This window comes from Sorex araneus, chromosome 3 (genome assembly GCF_027595985.1).
Source record: "Sorex araneus isolate mSorAra2 chromosome 3, mSorAra2.pri, whole genome shotgun sequence".
NCBI lineage: Eukaryota > Metazoa > Chordata > Mammalia > Eulipotyphla > Soricidae > Sorex > Sorex araneus.
The window spans coordinates 108,326,323-108,344,872 of NC_073304.1; the positions used below are offsets into that span (position 1 = coordinate 108,326,323).

General features: G+C 36.9%; 1 non-coding gene across 1 annotated transcript; it reads left to right on the forward strand.

Moving 5' to 3' along the window:
- The first annotated feature begins 6,575 nt into the window (after positions 1-6,575).
- LOC129403820 (U6 spliceosomal RNA) lies at positions 6,576-6,682 on the forward strand. The gene has a single exon (XR_008629481.1). It is a non-coding gene; the product is annotated as a U6 spliceosomal RNA (small nuclear RNA).
- The last annotated feature ends 11,868 nt before the right edge of the window (positions 6,683-18,550 follow it).

Genomic DNA, 18,550 nt, shown 5'->3' on the forward strand with positions numbered 1-18,550 from the left:
GACTCAGAGAATAAATCCTAGTCAGGGACTTCAAGCTTTCTCATTTACAGGATTCTAAAGCATCATAGAAAAGTGTCCACTTCCTTCCACCTGGATGCATGAAACCCATCATTAATAGTAATGTAACTCACAGTGACTAAAATTAAAAGACTAAATAAATTTTAAAAATTAAAAAGCTCAAAAGCATCCCTGCAACCTAGAAACTCCTTTGTCTCTTGCCAGAAAACCCCATGCTTGGCTCAAAAACCACCTATTGGTTGATGTATGACTCTTTGGGATCCGATATGGCACATGGCACTAAAAACAGCCCAGGTTTTGTGGTACTCAACAAAACGGACTGAGCAATGCTGCTCATTGGCATAACACCAGAAAGTCCCAGAGCAAACGTGTTGCTTAATATTGAGTAAACAGCAGGACAGAATTCTTCTCAGTCTTGCAGGTGGAGCAAGTTTGCATTTAAAGGTCAGTTAGCTTATCCTGATGAAGTTGAAAAGTGTTTGGTGATTTTCCCTAAGACCAATTCTCTGATTTATAGATTGATCTTTAGGGGCCAAATCCTTCCTCATCCATTTGGAAAACTCTTTTATTTTTATATGTTTATTTTATTTTTTCTGGGGAATAGATCAATTAACCTCAACAGTATAAGGAAAGTTTTCTACTGTGCAAAGCAAACTGAAAAACGCTGCTGGTCTCAACATGCATATCCCTTAAGGAATGAGGCTGTCTCTCTTCCTGGTGGCTGATCGAGTCCTCCTCCAGAGGTTACCTAGAGTTAGTAGCCATGGCCCTTGAGGACTAAGCACTCACCACTGGTGAGATTCCCATAAAAATATTCTCATATAATGTTTCTGAGATATAGAAAAAATAAATATTAATATTCATCAGTTGATATCTTGGAGAAGTATTTGCACAGAGTTCTGATTATTTCTGATGATTGGTAAAAATATGTTTATGCTCTGATCTTGATATATTTTGGGGAAGAATTTAATTTTAATTCTTAATTAATCTTATACATTTTTTATAAGCCTAACAGTTCTCAGCAACTGTCTGTATGCAGTGTTTGGCAGTTGATCTTAGTGGGGCTAAAGGATCATTCAATACTGGAGATCAAATCAAGAGCTTCCTCATGCATAGAATGTACTGTTTAGCTCTTGGAACCACAGTCAGAGCACCTGAGAAGTATTTTAAACAATCTCTTATTTTGTTCAGATGCTTTCTGATTTTGGTGATCTTACAAAAAAAAATCTGGGTTGCATTCCTTTTGGATATTTTCAGTTCTACTTCCTTAAGTTTCACCTCAACTTAATTGGGGAAAACAAGTAAGCTTGCAGTGTCAAAATAATTTTCCATTTCAGGGATGGAAGGCACATTTTCACTTGACTTAATTCTCTTCTCTTGTGCTTGTTGCAGGCTCAGCAAGTTACTGGTGAAGGATTTTTTCCTGGAATTCAGATTCAGGGCACAGAGTCTCAGTACAAGATTGTGAATAGTCATGATCATGGCTAAATTTATCTTGTATTATCACTTTGCATTTAAATTGTTCAGAAAATCTTGTCATATTTTAAACACGTGCATCTTTGTATACATATTTTTTCTAAAATCTCTACTTGAATGCTCTGCAGTATTTGAATAAGTTATCGCAGCATAAGTGTACATTACTCTGTTAGTAATTTACTTATATAACTTTCTCTCTGAAGGTTAACAGTTCACTGCACCTTTCTTCAGAACTCTATGACTTCTTAAGTAATGTTTATTTGTTTTGCTTTTGAACAGAAGGCATCCTATGTCATCAATTGTTTAACCTTATATATTTGTAAACACATATACTTTATATTTTCCATATATAATCTGAAATGTTGGACATACTTTAGTTAAATTAATCATCATGAAATTCTTTTTAGATAGTTATTAATATTACCTTTCATAGAATGCTTTATAAAAGACCCAGATATATTCAAAGTATTCTAAATTATCGTTCAGTGAAGTGGGAGCTCTCTTGAATTCAAATGCTATTCTCTCATTAGAAATAACAGATGTTCAATGGTGTGTGTTCTCTATATTCCTTCCTGAATATGTGCTTTTATTCATCCATTGCACTCATAACTTCTAAATCTAATTTTGTTCCAGAAGTATTCTATTCACTAGTTTATTTGCAAAATTGCCAACAGAACCATGATTCTTTTCTCAGTCTATACTAATCAGAAATCTACATGATTAATTTTATATTTCCTCCTTTGAAGATATCACCTTTTAGATCTCCAGGCTTAAGCTCTAGGTCTACTGGCCAGTTACTATTTCTGTTCTGTAGCTCTAAGCAGTCGTACTTGGCATCAAAGGCCTTTCACGACTTTCCCCTGCTTTGAATAGCTCAGATAGATGATTGCCAATTCAAATTGCAAAGAATTATTGAGAGTTAAGGGCACAATAAAAAACAAGGCCTTATGTTACTAAAATGCATACTAATTTCACATTTGATTAATAATATGACCATAAAATCAGAAAGAAAAGATTTTCTCAAAATGAACTGTTCTAATTGCCTTCTATAATTTTTCTGCTTCCTTATGAGTTTTCCTGTTTGACTCTTCCTTGTTTGGGTATCTTTTTCTCATGCCTAGTATCCTGGATTATTCTGTATTGTATGAGTGAGTTTCTAAGAAGACTGATTGGAAATGTCACTGTGGGAAGAATTATTCACAGAACTTATCTTTGATGCTTACCCAAAGATTTTTGCTGGATCTCCGTCAGGGCTGATGAGTTCATCCATCCTACTGCCATCCTTATGAAAACATCTGATGAAAGACTGAAGAGGGTCCCACATTTTGTTTCTCAAGTTTCATTCTACCACACTGTTTACAACACTGGAATTTGTCTTCTGTTTACAGAGCCTTTTTACAGATAGTCCTGGGTGTATATATTTTTAAGCTTCTGTCTAAAACTGATGGATTTAAGATTTCTGATCATCAAATTTGAAGATTTCATCAATACTATTCCCAACCTATTGCAGAACTGTGCATATGAACACTTTTAACCTTTTTCTACATGTGCACTGGGTTTGTTGCAACATTATTTTGTTGATTTTGTTATTCAATTTTTACAACTTATTTTTACCAATATTTTGTGGACATATATTTTCTCTTACTATCTTCTATTCACTTATACTTTTGTCTTTTATTCAATGCTACTTTTTCAGGTACAGATAATTGTAATTATGGAAAATGAGGAATCACTAGATATTCTGCTTACCAGATTTTACCCAAATTTCTCTCCACTGTACCAACTATATTCTAATATTATAACATTTAGTAACTTTTAAAAATTAAGAATGTATATCAAATATCCAATAAAAATTGAGATGTTACTCTTCTAAACAGAAGCAAAAGAAAACAGTTTAGGCCAGGAGTTCTATATTTCAGACTAGGTGAAAATATTTGTTCATTAATTTCTTCCTCTAAATATTTTCTCTCATTTTGTCACTCTCCAGGAAAGCTGACACTTTGTTGGCGGAATGTCTCAAGATTAAAAAGTTGATTTTCATTTTTGACCTTCATTTTTGATATTCCATCTTTTTCAAATAAAATTATGCCAGAACCCTCCTTCAGTGAAGCTACCAAACACAATGTTGCTCTTTCTAACATTCTCAATCCTTACTTTACATTATTTATGATATTTTTTAAAATTTTATTTTATTGATTCACTGTGAGATATAGTTACAAGCTTTCACGTTTGAGTTATAATCAGACAATGACCAAACACCTATCACTCCACCATCCAAGACATCATTAATATTTATGACATTTTTAACCACTGAACACTTCATTTATTCTTTTTTTTTTTGCTTTTTGGGTCACACCCAGCGATGCTCAGGGGTTACTCCTGGCTTTGCACTCAGGAATTACTCCTGTCAGAGCTTGGGGGACCATATGGGATGCCGGGGATCGAACCCGGGTCGGGCGCGTGCAAGGCAAACGCCCTACCCGCTGTGCTATTGCTCCGGCCCCTTCATTTATTCTTTACCTGCCTCAAAAATTATACCCTCTCATTATAGTCCATTATCACATTTTACTCTCTAAGATTTAAGTCTTTTTAAGCCTTGTTCACAACCTTATGTAAAAGACTTCTTGGCACACAGTAAGCAGTTTAATGAAATTATTTGGGGGATGAAAATAACACCTTTACTTTTAGTTAACCAAAAATTGACTCAGTAGCAAATTAAAGATTAGTCTAACATAGAACATTTTTCTTCAGTACAATGCTTTTTGTTTGTATGTTTACATTTTCAATGTTGGTTTGTTGTGTGGGAACTCAAGAAAATTTTCTGAAGTAATAAATCAAAAAGCCTACAATTTAAAAAAATTGAAGGATATTGAAACAAAAGTCACTATAGGGAAGAGAGATTGAAACCTGTAGGCAAGAAGTTTCTAAACACACAAGAGTATATTGAAGAATAAAACAAAGAAATCAAAACTAAAAACAACCATTTGTGGATTCAAAGCCACAAACATCACTTTTCTTTAAAATTCCTCTAGCACTGTCATTTTCTTGTTCATCGATTTGCTCGAGCAACTGACACCAGTAACATCTCCATTGTGAGACTTGTTGTTACTGTTTTGGCATAATGAATATGCCACCGGGTAGCTTGCCAAGCATATAAAACAAAAAAGCTCTGTGAACCTAAATTTACAAAATATAGCATTCATTTTTGGCAACCCTAAAATCCAAATTTAGTTGACAATGAGTCATAATTTCATAACAGTAAGAATGTCATACATCATGGAAACAACTTGTATGACTAGGAATGCAGTGAGAAAAGCAATCCTTATGTATATGATGGAAAAATTATCTGGGCCAGCTTCTAAAGAAAACAGTATGGATATTTGTCAAAAAATAGGAATAGAGCTACAATATGACCCAGTAATTCTACTTCTTGATATATGCCTATAAGACACTAAATAATTCATTAGGAAAGATATATGCACATCTCTGTCCATTATAATGCTTAGTACAAGAGCAGAATACAGATACAATCCAAGTGTCCAAAGATGGATGAGTGGATAATGAATTTGTATGTACAGGTATAGTAGAATACTATGACTCAAAAAGAATTATGAAACCAAGCACTACTCTATGTCTGAATTTTGTTCCAGAGAAAACATGCTATCAACTTATCAGCTTTTCAAGCATTCTTCCAAAAAATGAGCAAAGTAAAGTATATGGTGAGGCCAGCAGATAAACCTGTACCTGTGGGGTGAGTGCATCAGCACCCCGATGGTGCCTTCAGACTTCCAGATACCTCAAAATTTCTGCTTTGCCTTTGGCCAGACCCCAACAACTTGGGGCCAAATTTACCAAGAAACTAAACATCCAAAATTAGGTATGTGGGAGACACACCCACACACCCACAAACCACCTCTGGCTCAGCTATATAAGCTCACTTATTGGCCTTATTTCAGAGACCCATAAATCTCAATAGATATTTAAAAAATGTGGTTGGAGCCTATAGCACAGAGATAAGTGGGAACCATGACTGAGAGCCCCAGGCTCACCTGGATCAGGATGCAGCCTCCTCCCCCCAGGTCCCCAGTTTTCCAGTAGCTTGGCAGTCACACCCACAAACTGCCCCTGGCGCCATGTAATAGCATCAATGGCCAAGACCCAAAGACTATAGACTAAAGCTCCCAGAAGAGAGAGCCTCAGAATGCCCTGACCCCATGCCAGGCTGTCTTCACCAGGGCACCTGAGGAAGGGCAGGTGGAGTTTCCTTCTCTGCCCCAAACAGAACAACAGCAGCCGAAAACCTCTAGAACCCAACCACTGCCATGTCGAAGGCCACTCTCCACATGCTCGGATGAGCCTCACTCAGGAGGGCATGCGACTCACCCAAAACGGGATGAACCTCACCAGAGAGCAGACCGGCATAAAAACCAAGATATGCAGGAACCCATGACTGAGATCTCCAAGCCTGCATGGACTGGGACTTGGCCTTCTCCCCCCTGGTCCTTAGTTTTCTAGAAGCTTGGAAGTGACACTCACAAACTTCCCCTGGAGCCATGTAATCTCATCAAGAGCCAAGGCCCAGAGGTTATAAACTAAAACTCCTGGAACAGAATGAAACAGAATTTCCTGGACATTATATTCTATTCATAACAAGCAGTACAATACAAATTGTCTTGCATTGCATTTCTGGCAGGTTTGAGTGGTGGTGAGACTGGTGTCAAAATATCAAATGTAACCAAAGTAGAGAGAGATTATGGGGAAATTGTCTGCCACACAGGCAGGGGGAGAGTTGGAATAAGGGAGGGGGTTGTGGGGAATACTGGGGATTTTGGTGGTGGAAGGTGTGCACCAATGAAGGGATGGGTATTTGATGATTATATGACCGAAACTCAAACATGAAAGCTTTGTAGCTGTATCTCACTGTGAATCGAAAAAGGGGGGGAATAGTAATAAAATAATGAAATGAAATTAACATTCAAAAGAGAATAAAAAATGTAATGTGGAGCTCATGCCCAATTCAATCAGCTTAATCAATGGCTGAATAAATAGAAGTACTCCTACATTATTAAAAAAATTAAGTAGTGCTTGCTTCAGCAGCACATATACTAAAATTGGAATGATACAGAGAAGATTTGCATGGCCCCTGCACAAAGATGACATGCAAATTCGTGAAACGTTCCATATTTTTCTGCCTGAAAGAAACACATCTGAATAGCCAGAACAAACAGAAACTCAAAGTCAAAGGATGGAAAATAATCCTGCAAGCAAAAAACTCCCTCAAAAAAGTAGGGGTGGCCTTACTAGTATCAGACAACATAGATTTCAGGTTGAAAAAGATTAGAAAGGATAGTGAGTGAAGGCCATTTTTTTATTAATCAAGGGATACGTACAGCAGGAAGAAATCACACTCCTAAACGTGTACGTACCCAATGAGGAACCAGCTAAATATGTACAACAACTGCAAACAGACCTTAAGTAAGACATTGCGAGCGACACAATAGTAGTTGGAGACTTCAACACCGCCCTATCACCTTTGGAGAGATCAAGAAGATTAAAACTCACCAAGGAAATACTGGCGTTGAAGGAAGAAGTAGAAGAGAGAAGGCTAATAGATCTATACAGGCTTTATATCCCCCCCCCCAAAAAAAAAAAGAATACACATTGTTTTCCAGTTCACATGGAACATTTTCCAGATTAGACCATGTGCTGGGCCACACAACATACCTCAACAGAATCAGGAAGATAGACATTGTATCAGCTATCTTTTCAGACCGTGATGCACAGAAGATAGAAGTAAATCACACACAGATGCAGAAAATGAAAGCAAACACCTGGAAATTAAACAACTTGATGTTGAACAATGAGTGGGTCAGGAAGGAAATCAAGGAAGAAATCAAAAGTCACCTGGAAACAAATGAGAATGAAGACACGAGCTACCAGAACCTGTGGGACACAGCTAAAACCGTGTTAAGGGGGAAATTTATAGCTCTGCAAGCATATCTCAGGAAGGAAGAAAGGGCCCACATAAATAACTTGACTTCACAGCTTAAGATTTTAGAAAAGGACCAAAATAAGTAGACCAAACTAGGCAGAAGGAAAGAGATAATAAAATGGAGAGCAGAAATCTATGACATGGAAACCCAAAAGACAATCCAAAATATCAATGAAACCAAGAACTGGTTTTTCGAGAAAATGAGCAAGATTGATAAACCACTAGCAAGACTCACGAATTAGAGAGAGAGACCCTTACAAATCAAATCAGAAATGAAAAGAGGGATATCACAACAGAAAATAAAGAAATTCAAATGATCATCAGAAACTACTTTGAAAATCTGTATGCCACGAAACAAGAGAACCTAGAAGAAATGGATAAATTCCTGGATTCCTATGATCTCCCAAGGCTGAATCAAGAAGACCTAGAATACCTGAACAGTCCTATTAATATAAAGGAAATTGAAACTGTAATCGAAACTCTTCCCAAAAACAAAAGCCCCGGTCCAGATGAACTTACTAGCGAATTCTGCCAAACATGTAAAGAGGAACTATTGCCAGTTCTTCTCAAGTTTTCCCAGAAAACAGAAGAAACAGCAACCCTCCTAAACAGTTTCTATGAGACTCATTTCTCAATAATACCAAAAGCAAACAAAGACATCACAAAAAAAGTAAACTACAGTTCAATATCCCTATGAAGATGGATGCAAAGATTCTCAACAAAATATTAGCAAACAGAATTCAACAACTCATCAAAAAGATCATACACCACAACCAAGTGGGATTCATCCTGGGGATGCAAGGATGGTTTAACATTCAGAAATCAATCAACATAATCCATCATATCAACAAAAGAAAAGATAAGAACCATATGATCATATTAATAGATGTGGAGAAAGCATTTGATAAGATCCAGCACCCATTTATGATGAAAACTCTGGTCAAAATGGGTATAGAAGGGACTTTCCTCAATATAGTCAAAGCCTATGGAAAGTATCATCCCAAATGGGGAAAAACTAAGAGCCTTCCCTCTAAGATCAGGGACAAGACAATGATGCCCACTCTCTCCACTTCTGATCAATATAGTACTGGAAGTACTTGGAATAGCGGTTAGGCAAGAAAAAAGTATTAAGGGCATTCAGGTAGGAAAGGAAGAAATCAAGCTCTCATTATTTTCAAATGGTATAATACTATACTTAGAAAACCATAAAACCTCTACCAAGAAACTCTTAGAAAAAAAGAGACTTGTATAGTAAAGTTGCAGGTTATAAAATCAATACCCAAATATCTATGGCTTTCCTATATGCAAATAACGAGAATGAAGAAAGTGACATGTAAAAAGCTAACCCTTTCACAATCATGCCTCATAAAATCAAGTACCTCAGAATTAGCTTAACTAAGGAGGTAAAGGACTTGTACAAAGAAAACTAAAAAACTCTACTTCAAGAAATTATAGTGGACACGAGGAAATGGAAAGATATCCCCTGCTCATGGATTGGGGGAATTAACATTGTCAAAATGGCAATACTCCCCAAAGCGTTGTACACATTCAATGTGATCCCTATAGGATACCCATGACATTCTTCAAAGAATGGAGCGAACACTTCTGCAATTCATATGGAACAATAAGCCTCCACAAATAGCTAAAGCAACTCTTGGGAAAAAGAATATGGGAGGAATCAGCCTCCCCAACCTCAATCTCTACTACAAAGCAGTAATAATTAAAACATTGTGGTACTGGAACAAAGGCAGAGCTACATACCAATGAGTCAGGGTTGAATATCCTGAAACACACCCTCAAATATATGATCATCTAATCTTTGATAAGGGAGCAAGAAAAGTTAATTGGAGGAATGAAAGCCTCTTCAACAAATGGTGTTGGCAAAACTGGACAGTTACATACAAAAAAATGGGCTCAGATCTCTACCTAACACCATGTACAAAAGTCACGTGAAAATGGATTAAAGATCTCAACATCAGACCAGAATCCATAAGGTACATGGATGACGAGGTTGGCAAAACCCTCCACGACATTGAAGCTAAAGGTATTTTCAAAGATGACATGCCACTGACCAGCAAGTGAACACAGAGATAAACAAATGGGACTACATTAAACTAAGAAGATTTTGCACCTCAAAAGAAACAATGACCAGAATACAAAGACAGTCTACAGAATGGGAAAGATTATTCACCCAATACCCATCTGATAAGGGGTTGATATCAAGGATATACAAGTTACTTGTTGAAATCTACAAGAAGAAAAATCCCAACCCCATCAAAAAATGGGAGATGGAAATGAACACAAATTTTCTCAAAGAAATACAAATGGCTCACAGGCATATGAGAAAATTCTCTAAATCAACTAATCATCAGGGCGATGCAGATCAAAACAACAATGAGATATCATCTCACACCACAGAGACTGGCCCACATCCAAAAGAACAAAAGCAACTCTTGTTGGCACGGATGTGGGGAGAAAGGGACTCTCCTTCACTACTGGTGGAAATGACCGACTGGTTCAGCTCTTTTGGAAAGCAATATAGACAATTTTCAAAAAATTAGAAATTGAGCTCCCATTTGACCCAGCAATACCAATCCAGGGAATATAACCCAGAGAGGCAAAAAGGTATAGTAGAAATGACATCTGCATTTGTATGTTCATTGTAGCACTGTTTAAAAGAGCCAAAATCTGGGGAAAAAAAAGGAGTGCCCAAAAACAGATGACTGGTTAAAGAAACTTTGGTACATCTACACAGTGGAATACTATGCAGCTGTTAGAAAAAAATGAAGTCATGAAATTTGCATATATGTGGATCAACATGGAAAGTATCATATTAAGTGAAATGAGTCAAAAAGTGATAGACAGACATAGTAAGATCACACTCGTCTGTGGAATATAAAATAACAGAATGGGAGACTAACACCCAAGCGTAGTACAGATAAGGACCAGGAGGTCTGCCCCACAGGTTGGAAAGTGGCCTCACATGCTGGAGGAAAAGGCAGCTCAGATATAGAAGGGAACACTAAGTAGAGGATGTTGGGAGGACCCATTCAGGTTGGAAGATGCAAACTGAAAGTAGACTATAGACCGAACATGAAGGCCACTCAATACCTCTATTACAAACTACAACATCCAAAAGGAGAGAGAACAAAAGGAAATGCCCTGTCACAGAGGCAGAGTGGAGTAGTGGGGAATGGGGTGGGCGTGGTTAGAGGGATACTGGGTTCATTGGTGGAGGTGAATGGGCACTGGTGGGGGGTTGGGTAAACGATCACTTTATGAGTGAAATGCAAACACAAAAGTTCATAAGTTTTTAACTGTACATCACAGTGATTCTCTAATAATTTTTTTAAAGTACGTAATAGAGTTATATATAGTTGAAAACCACTATATTCGCCAGTGTTTCAAGATCTCTACACTGTTGTATAAATTATTTATATATAAGAACCTTTACTTGCAATGTTTATTACAAAAATCGCTGTCAAATTTATTTTAAATTTTGTTATTTAAAGAAACATTTTTAGAAATTACAACCAGGTGGACTAGAGTAATAATGGCTAGGGCCCTTGCCTTGCACGCACTAAATCCAGGTTTGATCCCTGGCCCCACAAGTGGGCCTGCAAGCCCTCCCTGAGTGCCACTGGGTGCAGTCTCAAACCAAAGCACAGTGAAATGAATAAATTCTATTTTTTATATATTCTGACTTTAGTTCAATTTTATAACAAAACAAATATAACTTAAATTTAATAATGCTATAAATAAAAATTTTGTTGATTATATGTCAAGTGGTATTTGTGTGTAGCAAGTACACACAATGGCCATATCACATATAACAATCACACACCACTTCCACAAACTATTAGTTTCATAATTCTTTGTGTTTTTAATCTTGTTTTTCAAAAAGCAGTCAATCATCTATGTGAAGTCTTCCACAATGACCTTGTTAAAAATCACTTATTGTTTTACTTTGATATAACATCCTGGACATTTGCTCATGAAAAAAAATTCTACTCCTTTCCTCCTATACTGTGCATTATTATTTACTTCAGTAATATGATCTACAATCTTTGAATACAATAATATTATTAAATGGGATAAAATATTGGTTAGCTTAGTGAAAAGATTTATGGCTTTATTTATTCTTTAATGTTATCACTTTATGCTGATCTGAATCTCTTTTGATTGCTTTTGGAGACAATATCTGTCAGTATTTATGGGTTACTTCTGGCTTTGTGTTCAGGAATCACTTTTTTTTTAACTGAATCATCATAAGATACAAAGTTGTTCATGATTGGGTTTCAGTCATACAATGTTCCATCTCCTGTCCCTTCATCAGTGTACATTTCCTCATACCATTGTCCCCAGTTTCCCTCCAACCACCACCCCACAGCCTATCTCTATGTCAGGCACTTCTCTCTCTGTCTCTTTGTCTCTCTGTCTCTGTCTCTGTATCTCTTTGTGTCTCTTTCTCTGTTTCTGTATCTCTCTCTTTTCTTTTGGACATTATCATGGTTTGCAGCATAGGTACTGAAAGGTTATTATGTTTGTCGCTTTACCTATTTTCAGCACAAAGATTCTGTCCAGAGTGAGCGTTTCCAGCTATCACTGTCTTGATGGTGCCCTCTGTATCCTAGTTGCCCTCCCCCCACCAGCACTTCCAACAAGCTTGTGACAAGCTTCCAACAGTGGACTATATTCCTGTGACAAGCTTCCAACAGTGGACTATATTCCTCCTGGCCCGTGTTTTCACTGTCCTGGAATATTAGCCTCATACTTATGTTCTGTTGTATCCCACAAATGAGTCCAAACACTCTCTATCTGTTCCTCACCCTCAGACTCATTTCACTCAGCATGATACCCTACATGTCCATCGATTTATATGTGAATTTCATGACCAGTTTTCCTGGTGGCTGCATAATATTCTATTGTGTAAATATTCCTAGTTTCTTCATCCACTCACCTGTTCTTTGGCTCTCAGGTTGTTTCCATATTCTGGCCATTGTGAACATGGGACCATAGGTGGTGCTGAGGTTTGAACCAGGGTTAGTCACGTCCTGGGCAACTACTTTACTCCTAGTACAGCTATCCCAGCTCCTGATCTTATTTTACTTATTTATGATTAACTTCTATTAGAATTTACACTAAAAATGTCTACTTACCACAATTGCCCTCAATATTTGTATTCCTGGGAATTCTTTTTATGCTTTTGAAGGAATAGTTTATAGACTATGAAATTCTAGACTTTGTTACTCTTTCCCCTCAACATTTTCAATATTCCAATCTATTTTATTATTTATTGCTTTATTTTTTTAAAAAAAAGGAAAAATATAATTTTACCTTTATTCCTCTAAGAACAAGTTATTTCCCCTCCCAAGTTGCTTTCAAATGTTATTTTTTCCTTCAAATTATTTGTTGAATGAAATTGTTACACCTAGGTATAGTTTGTGTGTGTGTAAGTGTTTTGGTGGATTTTTGGGGCGTTCTTTTTTGCATTTTACTTTTTGCTGTTTTCTAAGCTTCACAGCTATATAAATATTTTCTTGGTGATCCAGTTTGCTGTCCAATACAAAATGAGAACTTTTACTTGTGCTTGGCAGATCTCAAGAGACCTGGAAAGCCACTTTTGCTATACTAGATGTGACACATCGTTCAGTGCTTACAGAGTTGTAACACTGTGCTGTGCAGGGTGAGTGGTAATGAGGCAACCAGGGTACATGGGTGACATCAGAGAGCTTGAGAGACAGTGTGGTGCCAGGAGTAGATTAAACTTTGGCCGAGGCATATCCTGATTGTATCTAGCCTTTGATCTATCACCTCAGTTCCTTACTCACTTTTGTTTCACATATTCCATTGTTTACTTCAGGTAACTCTATTATAATTATGTTACAACTTTTGTAGTTTTCTCACATTTTTAGATGTTTAATTCATTTAAATATAGATTTTTTCAGCACTTTTTTCTCTTCTACATTACACTTATAAGTTTACAATGATGTAATATATGGCATAAAGATTATTTCCCTATGGTTTGTAGTCTAACAGTGAGATCATCAGAGGTTCATTTATTTCTCTTAGTGCTTTTGACCTATAGTAATCATTTTTATACTTCCTAAGGATTTTATCATATTGCTTACATTCCCCTTTGTTCTTACTTTAACAAGTAAATGTCTCCTTCATTTACTTAAACACTTATCATATTAATTATATGTTTCATTATCATTGTTAGGATTATTTATCTTATATTCATTTTAGCTGGCAATTTTATTTATGTTATATCCAAATCTAGTTCTAGTCCTTGGTTTATGTTTTCAGACCATACTTTTCATTTTAATTTGCTTTGTAATTATTTATAAAATATAGACATTATTTAACTGGTAGAATATCCTGCACACTCACAGGTTTCTGTTGCTGTAAATTGAGATTTTCTGTATACACCAGACCCTCATTTGGTAGTTTACTATACTTTGTATTATTAGTTCTCTAATGTTTTAGGAAAAAAACTCTGTATTTTAAGCTTCTGTAGACTTTTGCATTTTGTAGCATAGAGTGACAAACTCATGACGTGCCGTGCCAATAATCAGAGCCATATTTCCTTTAAAGTATTTAACTTATAAATAGATCTTATTATGACCTAATATTTTATTGTCTCTCCTTTGAAACTCAAAATGACAGAATCTTTGATTGTCTATTCAGAATATGAATCCATTTTCTCAGCATTAATTCCTAGTATGTAGTAAAAAATCTCAATATTTCAGAAAACTGAAAAAGAAATTGAACCTAGTCAGAACAGATAATAGTCTACTGTTTTTGGTTATTTTTTTCTACTTGATAATATTTTACTGAGCTACTGTTTTAAAACTATTACTAGCAAAACAAAGCAAGGTTTATTTGTGCTTAGATATACTTTCATTACTGCTTTATACTTGTGAATAACAGTTTGAAGTGGTTTTTGAAATATGCAAAATCTACTCTCTCATAGATTATGTTTACTTGTACATTGCCAGATGATGTGTTCTGATCATTGCCTTAAGGTTTGCAGTGGGCTTGACTCCTATTAGCATTAATGAGAATTGCTTGGCTGCTTCTGTGCATATCGTACTAGAATCCTGTCCCTAGGTTATGTCCCTTCTGGGTTTGTATAGCTTATATACGTCATTAAAGCAAAATGGCAAACATAACTATTTGGAAATAACTTTTCACCTTTTCTGCCTGCAGATCCCAAATCAAATTCCAAACAGTTAATTTTGCTTAGAACAATTTTGCAACATACTTTTTGAAAAGCATTATATAAAAATAGCTTGCATCCTTTCCAAAATTCAATTTTGGCTGAAGAAATAGCAATCCTTAAACAAAATTCCTTACAAATTCACAATAAACAATCATGGGAAATAAAAATATGATCAACAAGATAACTGAAAGTATATTGGCAGATATTTAACTGTACATTTTTTTTGCCAAGATGCTTGGCTTAATAACTGAAATGATCAGATAATTCAAATATAGCTTGAATTTTGTTTTTATGATCTATAGTCAGTGGAAACACATCTCCTAAATAAGTTAAAATGCTATTTGCATACTATTAAAACGACATCATCTCATCTTTCATAACTCTGGCAAGCTCTGGTAAGAGCAAATGCATAGAGAGACAGCAGGAAATCTCTGTGGCTTGAAGTTGGCACAGAAAAATAACAGAGTTGAGAACTGGTAAGAATAAGTTGGACTAAAGGGTCAGTATTTAACAGGATGTGGTGAATTAGGTTTGACTTGTGGGGCTTCTAGGATAATACAGAAATTAAGTCACTTGCCCTGCATTTCAGCAGCACTTGACTGGATCCCCTACACACATGGTCTTTGTGGTACACTATCCTAATCAGCCCCCAAATAAATAAAAATAAATAATAATAAAGCATAATGAGGCCAGTAAGACTATCTGTTAAGGACTCATTCAGGTGATGGGGATGATTCAAGTGGTGACAGAGTTAGACAAAAACCCATTCTGATGATCTGCACTTCATACTGAGAAGAGGCAGAATGTAAATGAGCTACTAAAAGCATTCAAACTATTGTTTTGTCTGAAGACTTTGTTACACTTAAAAATTGAAAGCACCCCAAAATGTGTACTTTTATGTATTCTAGCTATATTGATGTTTGTTCAAAATTAAACCAGAATTGTATAAATATTCATTTTAAATAATATAATAAATTCATTGCATGTCAAGTTTTAAAATGTTTTATGGGCCAGAGGGTAACTCAAATAGCTAAGGACATGATTTGCCTGTGGCATCCTGGGCTTGTCTCTAGGCCTGAAATATACCCCCAGCACAGAGCCGGGCCTAGCAAGAGGCCGGCTTCCAAGCCCTGGAGCAAACATCCTGGTACTTATTTCTACATACTTGGGTGTTAGTCTTCTATTCTGTTGTTTTATATTCCACATATGAGTGCAAACTTTTTATGTCTGTCTCTCTCTTTCTAACTCATTTCACTTAGCATGATACTTTCCATGTTGATCACATATATGCAAAGTTCATGACTTCATCTTTTCTAACAGCTGCATAGTATTCCATTGTATAGATGTACCAAAGTTTCTTTAACCACTCATCTATCCTAGGGCACTCGGGTTTTTTTCCAGATTCTGGCTATTGTAAACAGTGCTGCAATGAACATACAAATGCAGATATCATTTCGACTATACTTTTTGCTTCTCCAGGATATATTTCCAGCAGTGGTATTGCTGGGTCAAATGGGAGCTCAATTTCTAATTTTTTGAGAAGCATTCATATTATTTTCCAAAAGGGCTGAAAACAGTCAGCATTCCCTCCAGCAGTGTAGAAGGGTCCCTTTCTCCCCAGGTCCTCTCCAACAGTGTTGCTTTTGTTCTTTTGGATGTGTGTGAGTCTGTGTGGTGTGAGGTGGTATCTCATGGTTATTTTGATCTGCATCGCCCTGATGATTAATGACATAGAGCATTTTCTCATATGCTTGTGAGCCATACGGATTTCTTCTTTGAGAAAATTTCTGTTCATTTTCATCCCCCATTTTTTGATGGGGTGGGAAGTTTTCTTCTTGTAGAGTTCAACCAGTGCCTTATATACCCTTGATATCAACCCTTTATCAGATGGATATTGCGTGAATATCCCATTCTGTAGACTGTATTCTGGTCTCTGTATCTTTTGCGGTGCAGAAGCTTCTTAGTTTAATTTAGTCCCATTTGCTTATCTCTGTTTCCATTTGGTTGATCAGTTGCATGTAATCTTTAGTTTCAATATTGTGGAGAGTTTTGCCGACCTTGTCTTCAATGTACCTTATGGATTGTGTTCTGATGTTGAGGTCTTTAATCCATTTTGATCTGATTTTTGTGCATGGTGTCAGGTCGAGGTCTAAGCCCATTATTTTGCATGTGGTTGTCCAGTTATGCCAGGACCATTACTACAATTAAATTCTAAGAAATGTGTTTCATAACAATTAGTTTTGATGTGGCATATACCAAGAGTTATATAAACAAATTTTCTATTTCTCTCTATATAAGTGTTGCAACAATGTTGCAATTTTACCGGAGAGTCAGAGGCACTTTACTCGGAGAATAAATATATTTTTGGGGGAGGATCACAGGACTGCCTCCAGAGGTTTTGTGTTATGGCCTGCCAGAGAGCAGCCTGTTCAACCTCCTTTTATTTATAAAATTAACATACAAACCAATCATATTCAGCCACATAGGCAAATATGCAAATCAACCAACGGAAACAGTAACCACCATTTAAAGTTACAGTAACCAAAACATAAACCGTTTACATCCAGGCCTAACTAGGCCTGAGATTATGGGATGTTGTATACCAACATATAAGAATTCTCTAACTTGGGGCTGGAGCCATAGCACAGAGGGTAGGGCGTTTGCCTTGCACGCGGCCAACCCGGGTTTAAATCCCAGCATCCCATATGTTCCCCTGAGCACCGCCAGGGGTAATTCCTGAGTGAAGAGCCAGGAGTAACCCCTGTGCATCGCCGGGTGTGACCCAAAAACAAAAACAAACAAAAAAAAGAGTTCTCTAACTTGCTTTTATTGTATATTTTGCCATTTTATTATTTTATAAAACAATATGTATACATTATTGTACAGGATATTCATCTATATATACCTGTCACCTGTATCACCTGTTGTTCCTTTGATCATCGATTTTCTTGAGCATGCGCCAGTAACGTCTCCATTCATCCCTACTGCGTGCTTTTATCAGCCTTTCCTTACTAGTTCTTCCCAATACTGCTGTATTGAGGGCTCTTTCAGGGTCAGGGGAATGAGTCCCATTATGGTCACTGTTTTTGGCATATTGAATATGCCACAAGTAAATTGCCAGACTACACTATATGGGAGGGATACCCTTGGTAGCTTGCTCTCTGAGAGGGAAGGAGGCTATTGGGGCGGCCTCTAATCACCTGTACAGGTGCTTCTACTCTACCGAATGCAAGCTTTTGGTTGACTGGCATGATGTCAACCAAATACTGCATCTATCTCTTCCGGGAGCTTTATTTTATAGTCTCTGGATCTTGTCCATTGATGAGATTACTTGATGTCGGGGGCAGTTTGTGGGTGTTACTGACAAGCTACTGAAAAACTGGGGATCTGGGTGGAGGAGGCCCAGTCCTGATCAGGGCAGGCTTGGAGATCTCAGGCCTGGGTCCTGCATGCCTGGGTTCCTCTGCCAGTTCCTTCATGAGTGAGGCTCATCCGAGTGTGTGGAGAGTGGCCTTGAGCATGGCTATGACTGGGTTCTGAGATTTCTGGCGGCAGGGACTCTTCTTGGGGTAGGGAGGGAAACTCAACAAGTCCCCCCTCTGAAGGGCCTCAGTGAAGACAGCCTGGCATGGAGGTAGGTGTATAAACACACACTTTTATATATTTACATTGTATTTTGATATGTTTTGTCATATCCTCCAATGTAGCCTTAATATCCCTTGGACTAGGAGATTTATTAAGCAACAAGATCGATATTTGTCAGATTCTGTCTTAGTGAGAGTCTATCCTGACTCAAAGACAACAATGTAGAAAGGACAAGAAGCTCTCTGAGGTTTCCG